The following is a 15,961-nucleotide window of genomic DNA, read 5'->3' on the forward strand; positions in this document are numbered from 1 at the left end:
ATAACTCTAGCAAGAAAACAAGAGAGACCTAATGGAGAACCAGGGGGAACGGAGAAGGGAGAGAGAGTTGGGGAGAGAGAGGGATGCAAAACTTGAGAGACTATTGAATGCTGAGAATGAACTGAGGGTTGAGGGGGAAGGGGGAGGGGGGAAAAGAGGTGGTGTTGATGGTGGAGGGCACTTAAGGGGAAGAGCACTGGGTGTTGTATGGAAAACAATTTGACAATAAAATATTATGGAGAAAAAAAAAGTACATGGAAGCCAATGAAAATGACAACACAACAGCCCAAAACCTCTGGGATGAAGCAAAGGCAGACATAAAAGGGAAGTATATGCCTTCCATGCCTTCCTAAAGAAGGAAGTTCTCAGATACACAACCTAACCTTACACCTCAAATAACTGGAAAAAGTACAGCAGATAAAGCCAAAAAACAGCAGGAGACAGGAAATAATAAAGATTAGAGCAAAAATCAATGATATTGAAACCAAAGAAACCAATTGAACCACCAGGTGGTTCTTTGAAAGAATTAATATTGATAAACCCCTAGGCAGTTTGATCAAAAAGAGAAAGGAAAGGACCCAAATAAATAAAATCAAGAATGAAAGAGAAAAGATCACAACCAACATTGCAGAAATACAAACAACAGTAAGAATATTATGAGCAATTATATGCCAATAAAATGGGAAATCTGGAAGAAATGAACAAATTTCTACAAACAGATAAACTACCAAAACTGAAATAGGAAGAAATAGAAAATTTGAACAGACCCATAACCAGTTAAGAATTCAAATTAGTAATCAGAAATCTTCCAAAAAACAAAAACCCAGAGCCGGATGGCTTTCCAGGGAAATCCTATCAAACATTTAAAGAAGAATTAACACCTATTCTCTTAAAGTAGTTTCAAAAAATAGAAATGGAAGGAAAACTTCCAAACTCATATATGAAGCCAGCATTTCCTTGATTCCAAAACCAGACAAAGACCCCACTAAAAAGGAGAACTATAGACCAATTTCCCTGATGAATATAGATGCAAACATCCTCAAACAAGATCCTAGCCAACTGGATCCAATAATATATTAAAAGAATTATTCACCACAACCAACTGTGATTTATACCTGGGATGCAGAGTTGGTTCAATATCCACAAAACAATCAATGTGATACATCACATCAATAAAAGCAAGGACAAGAACCACATGGTCCTTTCAATAGATGCAGACAAAGCATTTGAATACAGCATGCTTTCTTGAAAAAAAACTCTCAAGAAACTAGGGATAGAAGGAATATACCTCAAGATCATAAAAGCCATATATGGTCCCAGGGTCTGCAGGCCATGTGGGGACTGGTGGTTCCCCTGCTGGGAGGGTACTTGGTGGAGGCGGTGTAGCCCTCCTACAGGCACAGGATCCAACAGACCCTGGAAAACAACCACATTCACTAGTGCTGGAACAAGGACGTTAAGGGTGAAGCCTGAAGCCAGACAATAGCCAAAGTATGGAAAGAACCCAAATGTCCATCGATGGATAAATGGATAAAGAAGAAGTGGTGTGTGTGTGTGTGTGTGTGTGTGTGTGTAAACAATGTAGTATTACTCAGCAATAAAAAAAAGAATGTAGTTGCTATTTGCAACTACATGGATGAAACTAGAAGGTATTATGCTAAATGAAATTATTCAGAGAAAAACAAATATCATATGACTTCATTCATATGAGGACTTTAAGACACAAAGCAGATTAACGTAAGGGAAGGGAAGTAAAAATATAAAAACAGGGAGAGGAACAAAACATAAAGGACTCTTAAATATAGAGAACAAACAGAGGGCTGCTGGAAGGGCTGTAGGAAAGGCATGGGCTAAATGGGTGAGGGGCATTAAGGAATTTACTTCTGAAATCATTGTTGCACTATGTGCTAACTAACTTGGGTGTAAATTAAACAATGAATAATTTTTTCTTAAAAATAGAGGGCAAAAAATAAAATGAAAGTCAATATTTAAGAAAAATAACAGTACTGATGGAAGATAAGTCATCCCTTAACCATAAAAAAAAATTGAACACTGAAAATAAATAACTAAATAAATAAGCTTCCCCCATTCCCTCTAAGATCTGGAAAATGAAGAAAACTTGATGCCAATTTATTTCAGCTCTCTTGTATTTTTCCCATCTAGATCAGAGTAAGAAATATTTTCCAAAAATTTCTCATTTTGCTTTCCATTTCATCATTCTCTCTCTCTCTTCATCTTTGTTATCATCATTTCTATTCATTTTTCTTTAAAAAAAAAAAAGCTATTCTCAGGGTTGCTGAGTGTCTCAGTCAGTTAAGTGTCAGACTCTTGATTTCGGCTCAGGTCACGATCTCATGGTGTGTGAGATTGAGCCTGTGCTGCACAACGTGGAGCCTGCTCGGGATTCTCCCTCCCCCCCCCCTCTCTGTCCCTCCCCTACTCATGTTCTCTCTCCCTCTCTCCCAAAATAAATAAACAAACATTCTTTTAAAGGCTATTCCATGATACTGTGCAATCTTTGGTCTACTCTTTTTCTCACTAACAAACTTCTTAAAGAGTAATTTTGGCTCCTGTCTCTATTTAATTACCATCTGTTCATTCCTTAACCATTTTCTTCTTTGGCTCTAAAATTGCAATATAATCACATATATTTGGAAGCAGTAAAGACACATCTTTCTGCTGAAGGAATATCATGATCTGGTTTTTCAGCCTTCAGGATTGTGTTGGAATTATTCTATCAAAGATTAGCTATCTCATCTCCAAATTCAAAGGCATCTTCTTAATTTAAAACTTCTGTATGGCATTCACCACCACTGATTAACTCCTTTTCAATTTTCTTTTATTTGATAGAATAATATGGAGAAAATTGTATCTTCTTGGCTTGAAATTGTCATGGAGAAAATATCATTTCTATTTGGATGTGATACTTTAATAAACCACAGTCAAGAATAAAAGAAGTTTTTTCTAAGCTGAGGACATTCTACTGATTATAAGGACACTTTGGGGGCATAAAATTTAGGTGAGTGTGATATTCAAATTTGGGTCAAAAGCAAGATTGTTCTGCACAGGAGTGAAGAGGCAAATCCACAGTGTGGACACTTACCATTAGTAAGAAGCAGGGAATTTGAGATATAAAAATATTTATGGGGATTTCTTTTTAGTAAAATTCTGTGTGCTATGGGATATAATTCTTCCCGTTGATCTCAATAAGCCATCAGTCAAGAATATAAAAATTGCAGGAGGCCTGGTATAACTCAATATCTTACAGAAACCAGAATTGACTGATTGACTCAGAATGGAAGCAATCAACCACCACATAAAAGGGGAAAGTGGACATCTAGGTTACTCCTGGCTTCCTCAGATGGGCATTATACTCCTCTGTTTGAAGTTACTCTTCAGTTACATTCACAGGAAGTTACAGCAGTGGTAGTAGTGGTAGTCAACTGGTAGTACATAACTTCCATTGAGTACTTACAATTGGACAGGCACTATGATGTAAGCATTTTGTATGGATTATTTTACTTAATACTCAAAACCTATATGGAAGTTGGTTATATAATTACCCTATCTTTCAGATAAATTGGGACTTATCATTATAACTGCTATAACTATATTTAGTTACAGTTATAACTTCCCTAATCCTTACTAGCAAATTGTCATCTTTTTGTTTAGATCTTCATGTCCTCTCTTCTATAGCTTGTAAAATAGAGACCGCACCTCGGTATCCTATGTGTCTAGCAGAATTTGTGATGCTGAGAAGAACAACTTAGCACATCTCTCTGAAGACATGAGAGGTGTCCAAACAGATTCAAGACACACAGGGTGAAGAGCTTATGCTACATAGCTTCTCAGTTGGCTTCTCAAATTACTATTTAGGAACTGCTTACTGTCCTTAAAATAATCCCCTGGGCCACTTATTTAAGGAGAAAGTTTTTGGGAAAATGATAAGGCACAACTCTATGAGAGCAGAAACTAGGTAGATGCTGGGTAGATCATTGATTAATATGTCCAGAATCAGTGGTGATAGAACATTAGGCCACTGATAAAATGTATGAATAAACCAAACAGAATGGAGGCTGAATACATATAATCGCACACTATATAAGATTATCAGCACTTGTAGGGCCTAGTCCTTATTTACTGGCATCCAATAAATATTGGAATAAATGTGAAAGAAAGAAGACAGAAAGGAGGGAAGGGGAGGGAGAGAAATGAAACTTTCTCCACAATTCTAAAATATGTTTGGCTGATATATACATTTTCATATGGAAGTCCCAAAGGAAGAAACATAAAAATTTTTTGAAATTTCCTTGTTAGGAGGTAAATGTTGCCTCGAGATTGATTGCAATTGTTAAAATTCTTGTCCAAAAAAGGGTTAATTTTTCTGATAAATAGAACATCATTTTATCCACACTGTAGGTTTTGGTGTTAGGACAAGGTTGTTCTCACTTTGGTTAAAAATGGAAAAACCGTTGTGATCCCTAGAAACAATGCCTCAGTAGTACAGGTTTGGAAAAATCAGCTTCCTTCTCTCCTAATACCCTCATGTGTGCCTGAATATTTGCTACCCCCTTGTATCCAGTGGCGAAATCTAAGACAGACTTCAGTTAACTAGTGTCAGCACAACCTTGGCCAACCCCCTGGTGAGGAAGGAGCACGCTCTGGTGGTGTGAGAACTCCCCAGATCCGCTCTAGAAGCCACTGTGAGGGATAGATGGACTCCCATAGTATCCTTTCCCAGTCACTTTTATGGTTATAACTGCATTTAAAAGTCACCATGGCTTTCACTGACCCATCTTGGCACTCCGGCTGAGCCTCCTGATAGTCAATCTTGCTGCTTTAAACCATCAGTATCTGTAGTGCTAGTATGTCAAGCAGTAGGAAGAGGGAGTTCAGCATCCATTGGCTGTCTAAATCAATCATTTTTTGAGCATGAATAAGTCATGCCTAAATGGATGGCTTCGGCCCACATTAGGAAACACTTGTGTGAGGAGAAAGTTGAAAATTAGAATAAATTCAGCTGTGGGATGCCATGATGCATTCTTTCTTGGTCAGTCTTACCTTTCCTTCTACCAAAATGATAGATATACAATCACTCTAATACAAATCCTGCTTAAGTCTCCTGAAACTGATTTAATAGAACAGCTTGTGATATTCCAGCGAAGAACTCATTAAGGAAATTTGAGATTCTGAAATCAGAATAGCGTTGCTGACTTTCAGGACATGAAATGATAGATGGAAATGTCTTGCTATGCATGTTTACCAGCAGGCAGGTGTATTTCATTCCCTTGATCCCTTAAAGAACAGTTGAAGGATTTTTTCAGCATTAACTTTGCTCTTTTCAATTCCATCATCAATGTGTAATTCATTTCAGGAAGTGTTTTTGTTGGGCATCTGTCTCAGGGAGTATTTCATCGGTTTCTTTTGAAGGTCACCCCTTTGTATTTTTCCTACAGCAGAGATGATGTTTTGCCAAGAGCAATGGGTTATGTGCTGAGGGGTCAACATATATTTCTTCAGTTTCACATTTTCTGTAGCCTTTGCCATATTTGGTTGCTTATAAATACTGAGACATCTAACTGCCCCAAAAGAAACCATAATGATCAAGGATATTGCTGAGCAATGGAAATAAAGAGAAAAGCAAGACCTCCATGCTATAATGCAAGCTGTAAATTAACACTTGGAATATTTAGGGGAATTTCTAAAGCTCTCATTCAGTAGTCTCATACTTACATTTTACGTCCTGTGTTTATAAACCTAGTTGTATAATTTCCCATTTCATATAAGATTAGAATCATCAAACTAGTCAGTTTGTGAAAGAAAGAAACCACAGGAAAAAGCAAAAAAGCTGGAACCATTTACATTGGAAAATGTATAATTACCTAGTGGAGAAAAACTAACGTTTATAATGACATTATATTCATTTAATAGAATACTATATAGCAAACAAGCTGAATGATCTAGAACAGGAGTCAGCAAACCTCTCCTGTAAAAGAGCAGGTAGTAACTATTTTAGGCTCATATAGAGCCACAGAGTTTCTGACACAACTACTCAACTCTGCTGTTGTGGTAAGAAAGCAGCATAGACAATATATAAACCAGGCTACATCCCGTGGCTAATATTCCAATCCAACTTTACAAGGACAGGCGGTGATGTGGAACTATCCGTAGGCTGTAGTTTACTAGCCCCTGATGTACAGTTAGGAAGAGAAACATAGACTGACTTCAAAAAAATGATTTGGAGTGCAAAAAATTAAGTTGCTAAATGATATACACAGGGTGACACCATATATTTATTAAAGTAAAAAAAGATGCAACACTTTACTAGATAGTTCTTATGGAGCTGAACACATATCCTAAAATTAGAAGAGCATGCAGAAGAGTGAGGAACATACATTTCATGGTAGCAGTTATGTCTGGAGAGAAAGCTTATAGGATGAAAAACAAGAGGTGCCAACTAATGCTGTAATCACTCTTTTCTTCTTAAACTCTGTGTAGGCTGTGAGTATGTTCATGATATTATTCTATAGATTTTTGTGTACCTAAGATATTTCTAAAATCATAAAAATAGGCACTTAAACTCAAGCAACATGACATTCAGGCGCAATTTAATAGGGGCAAAAAAATGAATGATACAAATTAGTATCTCTAAGTTTATCTATATTTTGCATGCAGCAAAAAAATTGTGCACATAATAATAAATATAAAGTTGATAAAAAATAGAAAAGTTAAATTTAGAACAGATTTCTGTTGAAGAATCTAAAGACATTTAAAACATGTTTCAGAGAGAAAGTGAAGTTAAGCCTTTGAGCTAGAATATTTTAACACTGATAGTGCTTTCTGTATCAGAGACCATCGAGTATGTGGAACATTTCATTTTGATTTACCAAATACAGTTATGATATATTGTATTTTAAAGTATTTAACATTATTTAAAACATATGTGAATATATTCATATTCTCCAAATTTTCTTTTCTTAAATTTTTTAATGTTTATTTATTTTTGAGAGAGACAGAGAGAGAGAAAGAGAGGCTGTGAGCAGAGGAGGGACAGAGAGAGGGAGACATAGAATCAGAAACAGGGTCCAGGCTCTGAGCTGTCAGCACAGAGCCCTACACGGGGCTCGAACTCACAGACTGCGAGATCATGACCTGAGCCGAAGTTGGGTGCTGAGCCGATTGAGCCACCCAGGTAGGTGCCCCATGTATTCTCCAAATTTTCTGGGAATCTTTCCTTACTTCTCTATTTTAAAAATAGCAGGGAGTAGTCTTACTCAAAGTGGCTTGCTTAGCAGATTTTTTTAAGGTTTGAAACAAAAGAACATGTGGTTTTCAAATCAGAAAATTGGTGAAATTTATTCTGGTATAAGTGACCTCTACTGTACCTTAAATACCATTATCAGGCAATAAATCAGTAACCAAGCACTAAGAAAGATGATACATGGGAAAGAAAATTATTTATTCTCAATGTGGAATTTTCAGGATTACTTCTTGAAGGTATAAAGTATCTTTCCATTTACTGGGAATCTAAATAGCAAAGCTACAGAGATTATGTACTTTCAGAAGACAAGAAACATTTTTTCATGTAAGTATATATTACAGTAATCAATACATAGACAGTGTGTTTTTGTTGTTGAAAAGACAATTATGTGCACACATACATATCTTTGCTCTGTCTTAGAAGCAAGAAAACCATAATAGCAGTGAGCACATCTAGCACATAGATGTCAGTTTCTAATAACATTCTTCAAAAAAAAGGAAGATTCCACTCCTTGCAAAAATGTCTGATGCTAGAACAGTGGCAGAAAATACACAAGATAGTCACAGAATATCTCGTAGAACCAGAAAAGAAGGAAATACCCAAGTATGTAGACAGGTAGGGATACACACACACACACACACACGCAAATAGGAAGATGTCAGACACATAGACACCAACCTAAAGAGCTCCCAATTGTCAGAGCTGGAACAATTTGAGTAATGATATAAAGTCACATTGAATTATAACCAAAATATAAAATAAATACTCATGAGTCTATACTGATATAAAAAATAATTGAATAACAAATGGAGAAATGCCAAATCTCCCATGCAGAAGAATTCCAAATAGTTTATATGGATACTGTACCCTCAGTGAGGTTGACCATAACTGCCTGCTCCTTAATTCAGGGATGCTCACAGTTACTTCCAGAGATTACAGAATAGACAAAAAGGTGGGGGAGAGTAACTTTATAATGGAATAAAGATAAGAAACACTACTTTGGTCAGATGATCAAGGTCAGCATTAACAGTAAGAAGTCCTATTGATTGTATGGACCTTTAATATCATGTGAATAAAATGGCACTTTACTTTTGTGGCTTTCCACATAACACATAATCCCAGTTCAATCATGAGAAAAACAGACAACTCCAAACTGAATGCCACTGTACAAAATACCTGACCAGCACTCCTCAAAAATCATCAAGGTCATCAACAACAAGGAAATTCTGAGAAATTGCCAGATAGAAGAGGATCTCAAAGAGGCATGAATACTAAATGTAAATGACCCCCCTGGATGAAATTCCAGAACAGGTAAAGGATATTAGGTAACAACTAAGGAAGTCTGAAGAAAGCATGGACTTAACTTTGAGTTATCAATAATGGCTCCTGAATTATATATATGCTACTACTAATGTAAAATGTTAATACAGGTAAAACTGGGTGTGGGATATATGGAACTCTCTCTAATATCTTTACATTTTTTTTCTGTAAATCTAAAACTGTTCTAAAGTAAAATTTTAGTTTTTGAAAGGAGAAATAGTGGAAACCGTTTATTTTTCGTTATTTAAATAAGACATACACATTTATTGTCTACACATAATTTAGCTGTGTTGAAGCAAATCTCCACATAGCATTAATCTCCATCTAATACAATGTATATTTATCACGTGAAATAATTACCATGAAGGCAGAGTTTCTGTATGTTTTATTGAACACTATATCACCTTCATTAGACCACTTAGATTCTGGGGATCAGCAAACCACCCTAACACTTAGTAGCTTTGACCAATGGTCATTTATGATTCCTCACATGTTTATGGGTCTCTAGACAGTTCCCCTGTGGTGAGATCCCCTAGCAGATCTGTACTGGGTTTGGCTAATCTTTGCCAGTTTCATTCATGAGTCATTGGCCAGCTGGCTGGTAGGCTGAAGGCTCACTGGTCTAGGAAGGATGACCTTAGCTGCAATGACTTGGCTCCTCTCTACATGTGTCACACATCCCGTCAGCAGGTTAGCCTGAGTTTATCCTCATGGTAGTGGCAGGGTTCCATAAAAGGGAACAGAAACATGCAAGCATTTTTAAAACCCTTTAACTTTGCAGTTGTTACACTGGCCCAATCAGGTCCCATTGGCCAATCCCAGAGTCAGTGTGCCAGGACACTATCAAAAGCTTTGGATACAGAGATATAAGAAAGGGAGGCTGTTGATACAATCAACCTATCACTATCATCTTCTAGAACAGTGCTTGGCCCATTATGAGCACTTGAAAAATATTTGTTGAATAACAGAATGAAACTTAGCTTCTGTAGCATAATGAAATGTATATTGACTAAATACTATGTGCAGTACACATCTATGTTTGGAGCTACACACATTTCCTTTATGAAATATATTATTCTATAATATATATGCAAATATAAATCTAAGTGGACATAAAAGAGACATATAAAATTTAAGCAACAATTTGTATTAATGTGTGTGTGTTTGAGTTTAGACTATTTCATTAGTCAGTTTATCTACCTTTACATGAATTTCCAAACTATATTAATTACTATAGCTTTATAATGGAGATTAATATTTTGTGGTATAAACTCTCCAATTTTCTTTATCTTCTTCAAGATCACCCTGCCTATCCTTGGCTTCTTTGCCTTTGCAGATGAATTTTAGAATTAGCTTACCAATTTCCACAAATTAATTTTGACTGAGATTGTATTAAACCCATCTATTATTCCAGAGAGAACTGACATCTTTACAGTGTAACAGTCTAGGACCATACAGTATCGCTTCATTTATTTAATCCCTCTCTCATAAAGTCTTACAGTTTTTTGTGTTGAAGTTTTGCACAGCTTTCATTCAATTTTTCCTAGGTATTTGATATTTGTGGATGCTATTATTAACCAGATCTTTTAAAAATTATATTTACTGTTGTTGCTTGCTGGTATATATTTTAAATTCAATTCTTCTATATTGAATTTATATCCAGCACACTTACTGAATTCACTTTTTAATTCTGATTGTGTGTTTATAAATTCTTTTGGATGTTTTAGGTACACAACTAGGTCATCTGTGAATAATGATACTTTTACTTTTGGATTGTGTGTGTGTGTGTGTGTGTGTGTGTGTTTACCTATATTCAATTTTGTCTTTTTTCCCCAATGTCAGCAATAATCTCCCAGTAAGCTCTCATTCATTCAAATCCTTACTCAATTCATATACAACCAACAATTCTTCTGTTACTCCTTGAAATGTCTTCTACCCACCCTCCTCAACAGTTTCTCATCAGTTTTTGCATGGACAAGTATAATAGTTTCTTAGTCATTTCTCCTATATCATCTCTTCCTTTTTCACTTATAATTGACCCCCTCATTAAATTATACTACTTTAATATCACATCAACTGCTGCTCCTTAGACCCAATATTTCACTGATTCTTTACTCATTTCATTAAAAGTATAAATTTCTAGGAAGGCTTGGGTGACTCAGTAGATTGAACTTCCAACTTCAGCTCAGGTCATGATCTCACAGTCCATGAGTTCAAGCCCCATGTCCAGCTCTGCACTGATGGCTCAGAGCCTAAGCCTGCTTCAGATTATGTTTCCCTCTCCCTGCCCCTCCATTGTCCACACTCTGTCTCTCTCTCAAAAATAAAATAAAAACATAAAAATATTTTTAAGTCTAAATTTTTCATCCCAGTAAATTTAAACATTAGTAAATATAACCTAATCCCAACTCTGTAGCCCATTCATCTTCAAATTGTGCATCAAGACAAACTGGTTACTTAATTCAAATTTTCATGCCTGTGCATTTTCCTACTATAATTTGGCTTTCTTCAGCTTCCTCTAGTTAATACCCATATTTCTTTTCCTTTGACAAATATTTTCTACTTATTAATGTATATAGAACTTCTTGTTCATTTCATATAGAATTCAACTAGATAATGCTTTGTAATATTATTTGATGCTTGAGTTCATATGGACATTTTAATATGTCTTGATCTCCCCCAAATCAACTGTAAGTTCCTATGATTCAGGATTCAGTAAATAAATTAATAATGCCTACTACATTTCAGGCATTATGGGGACAAGATGTCTGCCTATAATGGTAAAGACACTTAACAGCAGACAAATAATAAATAAATAAATATCTAAACAAGATATCTTTTCAAACTCGGATTAGTGTATAAAGAAAATAAACAAGATGTAGTATAAAGTAGTGGGAGAGTTCAACTTTGTAGTCATCAGTAAAGGAATCTCTTAGGAGGTGATATTTGTGTCAAGAAAATTAAGGTGAGTAACAGTCAACCATGACATGAGCTGAGGGAACAGAATTCCTCACAGAAGGAAGAACAAATACAAAGCCTCTGACACATGAAAGGGCCTTGGATGCTGAAGAATCAGAAAGGAAAAGAGTTGTCTGGAGATAATTGGAGAGGGAGAGTGGTATGAGATAGAATTAGAGAACTATACAGATCACTCAGGAGCTTAAAAGACATGGAAAACGTTTGGGTTTTTCCTCAGAAGATTTGGAAGCCAATGAATGGATATAAAACTAGGGAGGAACTTTTTTTTTCCTTTTACTCTTGCATAAGATCACACTGGCTGATGTGTAAAAACCTGATGGAGAAAGAGTAGAAACTAGAAAACAACACTTGGGTTAATTTTAGTTTTCTGGGTAAGAGAGAATGCTAGCTGAACTCTGATGGAGGTTGCCAATATGGATACAAGTGAATGGATTTGAGAAATATTTTAAAGATTTAAAGACTTGAACTTGATGATGAATTAGCTGCAGATGGATGGAGGGGCCATTTTTACTGAGATCACAGGAGACTTGGAAAGGAACAAGGGGGTTCTTCCTTCATTACAAGACTATAGACTACTGACTAATGCTTTATATTGGCAGGTGAAATCGAATGAAGAATAAATAGGTTTGAATTTTCAGCAATAGAAGCTATTTAAGACCATGAGACAAGATATCATCTAAGAGGTCAAGTAGTTGAAGAAGAAAAGAAGGACAACTGGCCCCGGAAAATTCCAAATTTTAAAGGTCTGATAAAGAAGACTGAAAAGGAACAGCCAATAAGAATTTAGGAACCAGAGGATATAGTGTCACCAAAAAAATATAATAAATGAGTGTTGACAAAAAGAAGGAATGGTGGACTGGGTTAAATATTGCTGAGAAGTTAAATAGTTTAAGAAAAAAATGTCCCCATAGATTTAGACATCATGGAGAAATGTGGTGACTTTTTCATGAAGATTCGAGTCATTGGGATGAAAGTCAAATTGGAAGAGTCAGACTGGAGGAGGGAGAGAGGGAGGAGTTTGAGGCAGTGAAGACAGGTCACAATTTTTAAGAGGTGTTTTTCTATAAAACAGGGATCATATGTGGTGTTAGCTGGAGAGTTTGTGGAGTCAAAGGACCTTTGAGATTTTGTTTTTTCTTTGGGTGGGTTTTGTTTTATTCATTTGAAGACGAATGTCTCCAGAACATGTGTATACGCTGACGGGGGTGAAGTGTTGAGTGAGAAAGACTCATGATGTATGAGAGAGAAGCCGTAAGTTGAAAAGTGATGTTTTAAAATACTGCTGAACTGATCTGACCCTGGCCCTTCAGGCTCATAAATAGAGCACACTCCTTATTGTTCCTATTAGCAAAGACCTGGGTCAGCAGAGATAGATAAAACTTGGCATAGTCCCAATCCCCAGGCTGACTATGAATCTCAATCTTCTCTCTTTTCCTTCATCTACTAATTTATTTTACATCCATAGCTGTTAACAAGTCATGAAATATGTGTAATGTCATCTTTTCTACAGTTCCCTTATGGAATGAAACTACTATCTTTAAAAAGAAAATGGTCAAATTTGTATAATGAAAAGAATGAAGAAACAAGAAATACTGTAGTCCACAAATTTACACACCAATTTTTACATGTGTTTCGGTTAGACACTGAATTTTCACCACGATGGCTGTTTGCTAAAGTAGGGTAGAAGTATCTGTGGTCAGCCAGGTGACTTGACAACAGGTGACATGCTTCTGGGTTGGGAGAGGGAGGGGTCCCAGCTGCAGAGAAAAGACAGCCAGAGAAACAATGGTTAAGAAGGAAGGGAGGGCAGGTTGTATAGGATGAAAGTCCTCCATGACTTAGTCTGAAGCTTCTCTGTGTGACTTATTTTGACACAGTGTGTGTGCACATTGCATATTCCTATACTCCTGCCAGGTTTTTGCCCACAATCCTGCTTTAGAGTTTTTAAAGCAGGGATAGGCCAGGGAGGTTAGATGAGCAGAGAGCAAAGGGAAAGCCCCCATCTAAGCAAGGGCAGCTCCTGCCAGGTACTCCGGGAACCCAAGAGAAAGTTCTTGAAGAAGAAGGCAAGGCTGAGGCCCTTAGGCCAATCCAGGTTCCTCAGAGGTAGCTGAATTGAACTATGAGAAGAGAATCTCAGGAGTCTATTAGAAATGTATTCGGGTCAGGGTGCTTGGTGGCTCAGTTGGTCAGCTCTTGGTTTCAGCTCTAGTCATGAGCTTGGTTTCTGAGATGGAGCCCTGCATTAGGCTCTGAGCTGACAGCATGGTGCCTGCTTAGGAGCTCTCCTTTCTCTCAGCCCCTGGCTCACTTGCATGCTCTCTCTCTCTTACAAAAATAAATAAACTTTAAAAAAAAGAAGTGTATTCTGGTCTTGGCTGAGACTCACAACTATGTGAGCCTCCCTGTCATATGCCCTCTCTGGGATTCAATCACATTGTATGAATAAGAGTAGTACCCCAGGAGGCTGTGAGTGCAGGATCTGAGTCTGGCTGGGGGGGGGGGGGAAGGGAGAAGGAGAGAGAGAGAACCCTCATTATAAATCCCCTCATTCCATTCATACAGTCTTCCAATCAACCAATACAATTGTCTGAATTACCTAGTTATTAACTTATCAGAAAAATATTGTCGCAAATATCGTTTAAAAAGATTTTAACATTTTTTATTGATTTTTTGCGAGACAGAGAGAGACAGCGCGAGCAGTGGAGGGTCAGAGAGAGAGGGAGACACAGAATCTGAATCAGGCTCCAGGCTCTGAGCTAGCTGTCAGCACAGAGCCCGACGCGGGGCTCGAACCCACGAACTGTGAGATCATGACCTGAGCCGAAGCCGGACGCTTAACCGACTGAGCCACCCAGGCGCCCCTGTGGCTCATATCCTAAACTACATGAAATTATGTTTACAAAACTGACAATTATTTAAATAAACCTGTTCCAAAGAGCAGATCCAGAATAGCCTCTTGGATGGCTTCTTGACATAAAATCTTATTGAAGAAAAAAACACATCATTTTGATTGATAAAAAATTAATATTTACTATTGGAAGGATTGATAAATATCTTTTATGTTTTCCTACTACATATATCTGCTGAGTGGTATTAAACTTTTTTTGAAAAGCTGTGCATAATAAACTTCAAACCTCATTTTCATCTCAAAGTGACAATGCACTGTTAGTGGCTAACAAACTCTATTTCGCAGCTCAGAAATTTTTCATTAGTGCCCTGATTTAGTTATTTGTTTTTAATTTTTAAAATCAATAGTATGCTTTGGTTGCACATGTTTGTATTTGGAGGTACATATATAACATGTTTTGGTACATACACATTTTTATGGTTACCTTACATGTGTCACAGGTAAGTAGCTATTTTATTCATGGAAATATAAAGTTTATTATTTAAATAATGTGGAAAAAGAATATTTTTTAAATGCTAACATGATAATGGAATGAGGCGATGGCAAATATTATGAAGGAATTTATAAAAACAAAACAAAGCTGCACAAACTGAAGTTGAGAAATGCTGTTTGAAGAGAAAATGAAAACGCTGACCATCATTTACCAAAGACTGTCTTTTCTACACATCAGTGGTTACAGAGAATCAGATTTACTTTTCAAAATCATTCTGGACTTCTTACTACACTTCTTTAAGTAGGCTGAAATAAATTACAAAGCTAATTTAAGATGATGATGCTTAATTATGGTTCCTAGTATATCAAGGTGATTTTTTAAATTTAATAATGCTGCAATATAACACTTGAGTATGTATAGGTATACCTATATTAAAAATGAAAGTTAGGGGCACCTGGGGGACTCAGTTGGTTAAGAGTCCAAGTTTGGCTCAGGTCATGATCTCACTGCTCCTGGGTTTGAGCCCTGCATTGGGCTCTGTCCTCACAGCTCAGAGCCTGGAGCCCGCTTCAGATTCTGTGTCTGTCTCTCTGCCCCTCTCCTGCTCTCTCTTTTTCTCAAATATAAAATATTTTTTTTAAATGAAAGTTAAAAATCTATATTCCTGCTACCTAAATATTAAAGTTTCACCAAAAATGTTTTGGAAAGGTAACTTTTGCCTAGTTCTCTGAAAATTGCTAAGTTTACTCAGAGGCTTGCCCACTCAAAAATTGGAAGTTAGAAATTCTCTTTTTACTATTGACTCAGAGAAAATTTCAAGGAAGGATGGCTTTAAAGAGGTTCTACCACCTCAGCAAACATTGTCAATAGTTGGGCCAAAATTATTTCTTCTCCTGCATCTACTCACTATTCCTCACCGGAGAATCCCAGAGAGGAAAAATACCTGATACATATGCTTTAGAATTTTAGAAATTTGAGAGCTGAAGAGGACCTCCCTCAAAGATCATCTAACTAAACTATTCATATGAAGGAAGAAACTAAGGTCCTCGGGTGCCTG

This window comes from Suricata suricatta, chromosome 2 (assembly GCF_006229205.1).
Source record: "Suricata suricatta isolate VVHF042 chromosome 2, meerkat_22Aug2017_6uvM2_HiC, whole genome shotgun sequence".
In the NCBI taxonomy this organism is placed as follows: domain Eukaryota; kingdom Metazoa; phylum Chordata; class Mammalia; order Carnivora; family Herpestidae; genus Suricata; species Suricata suricatta.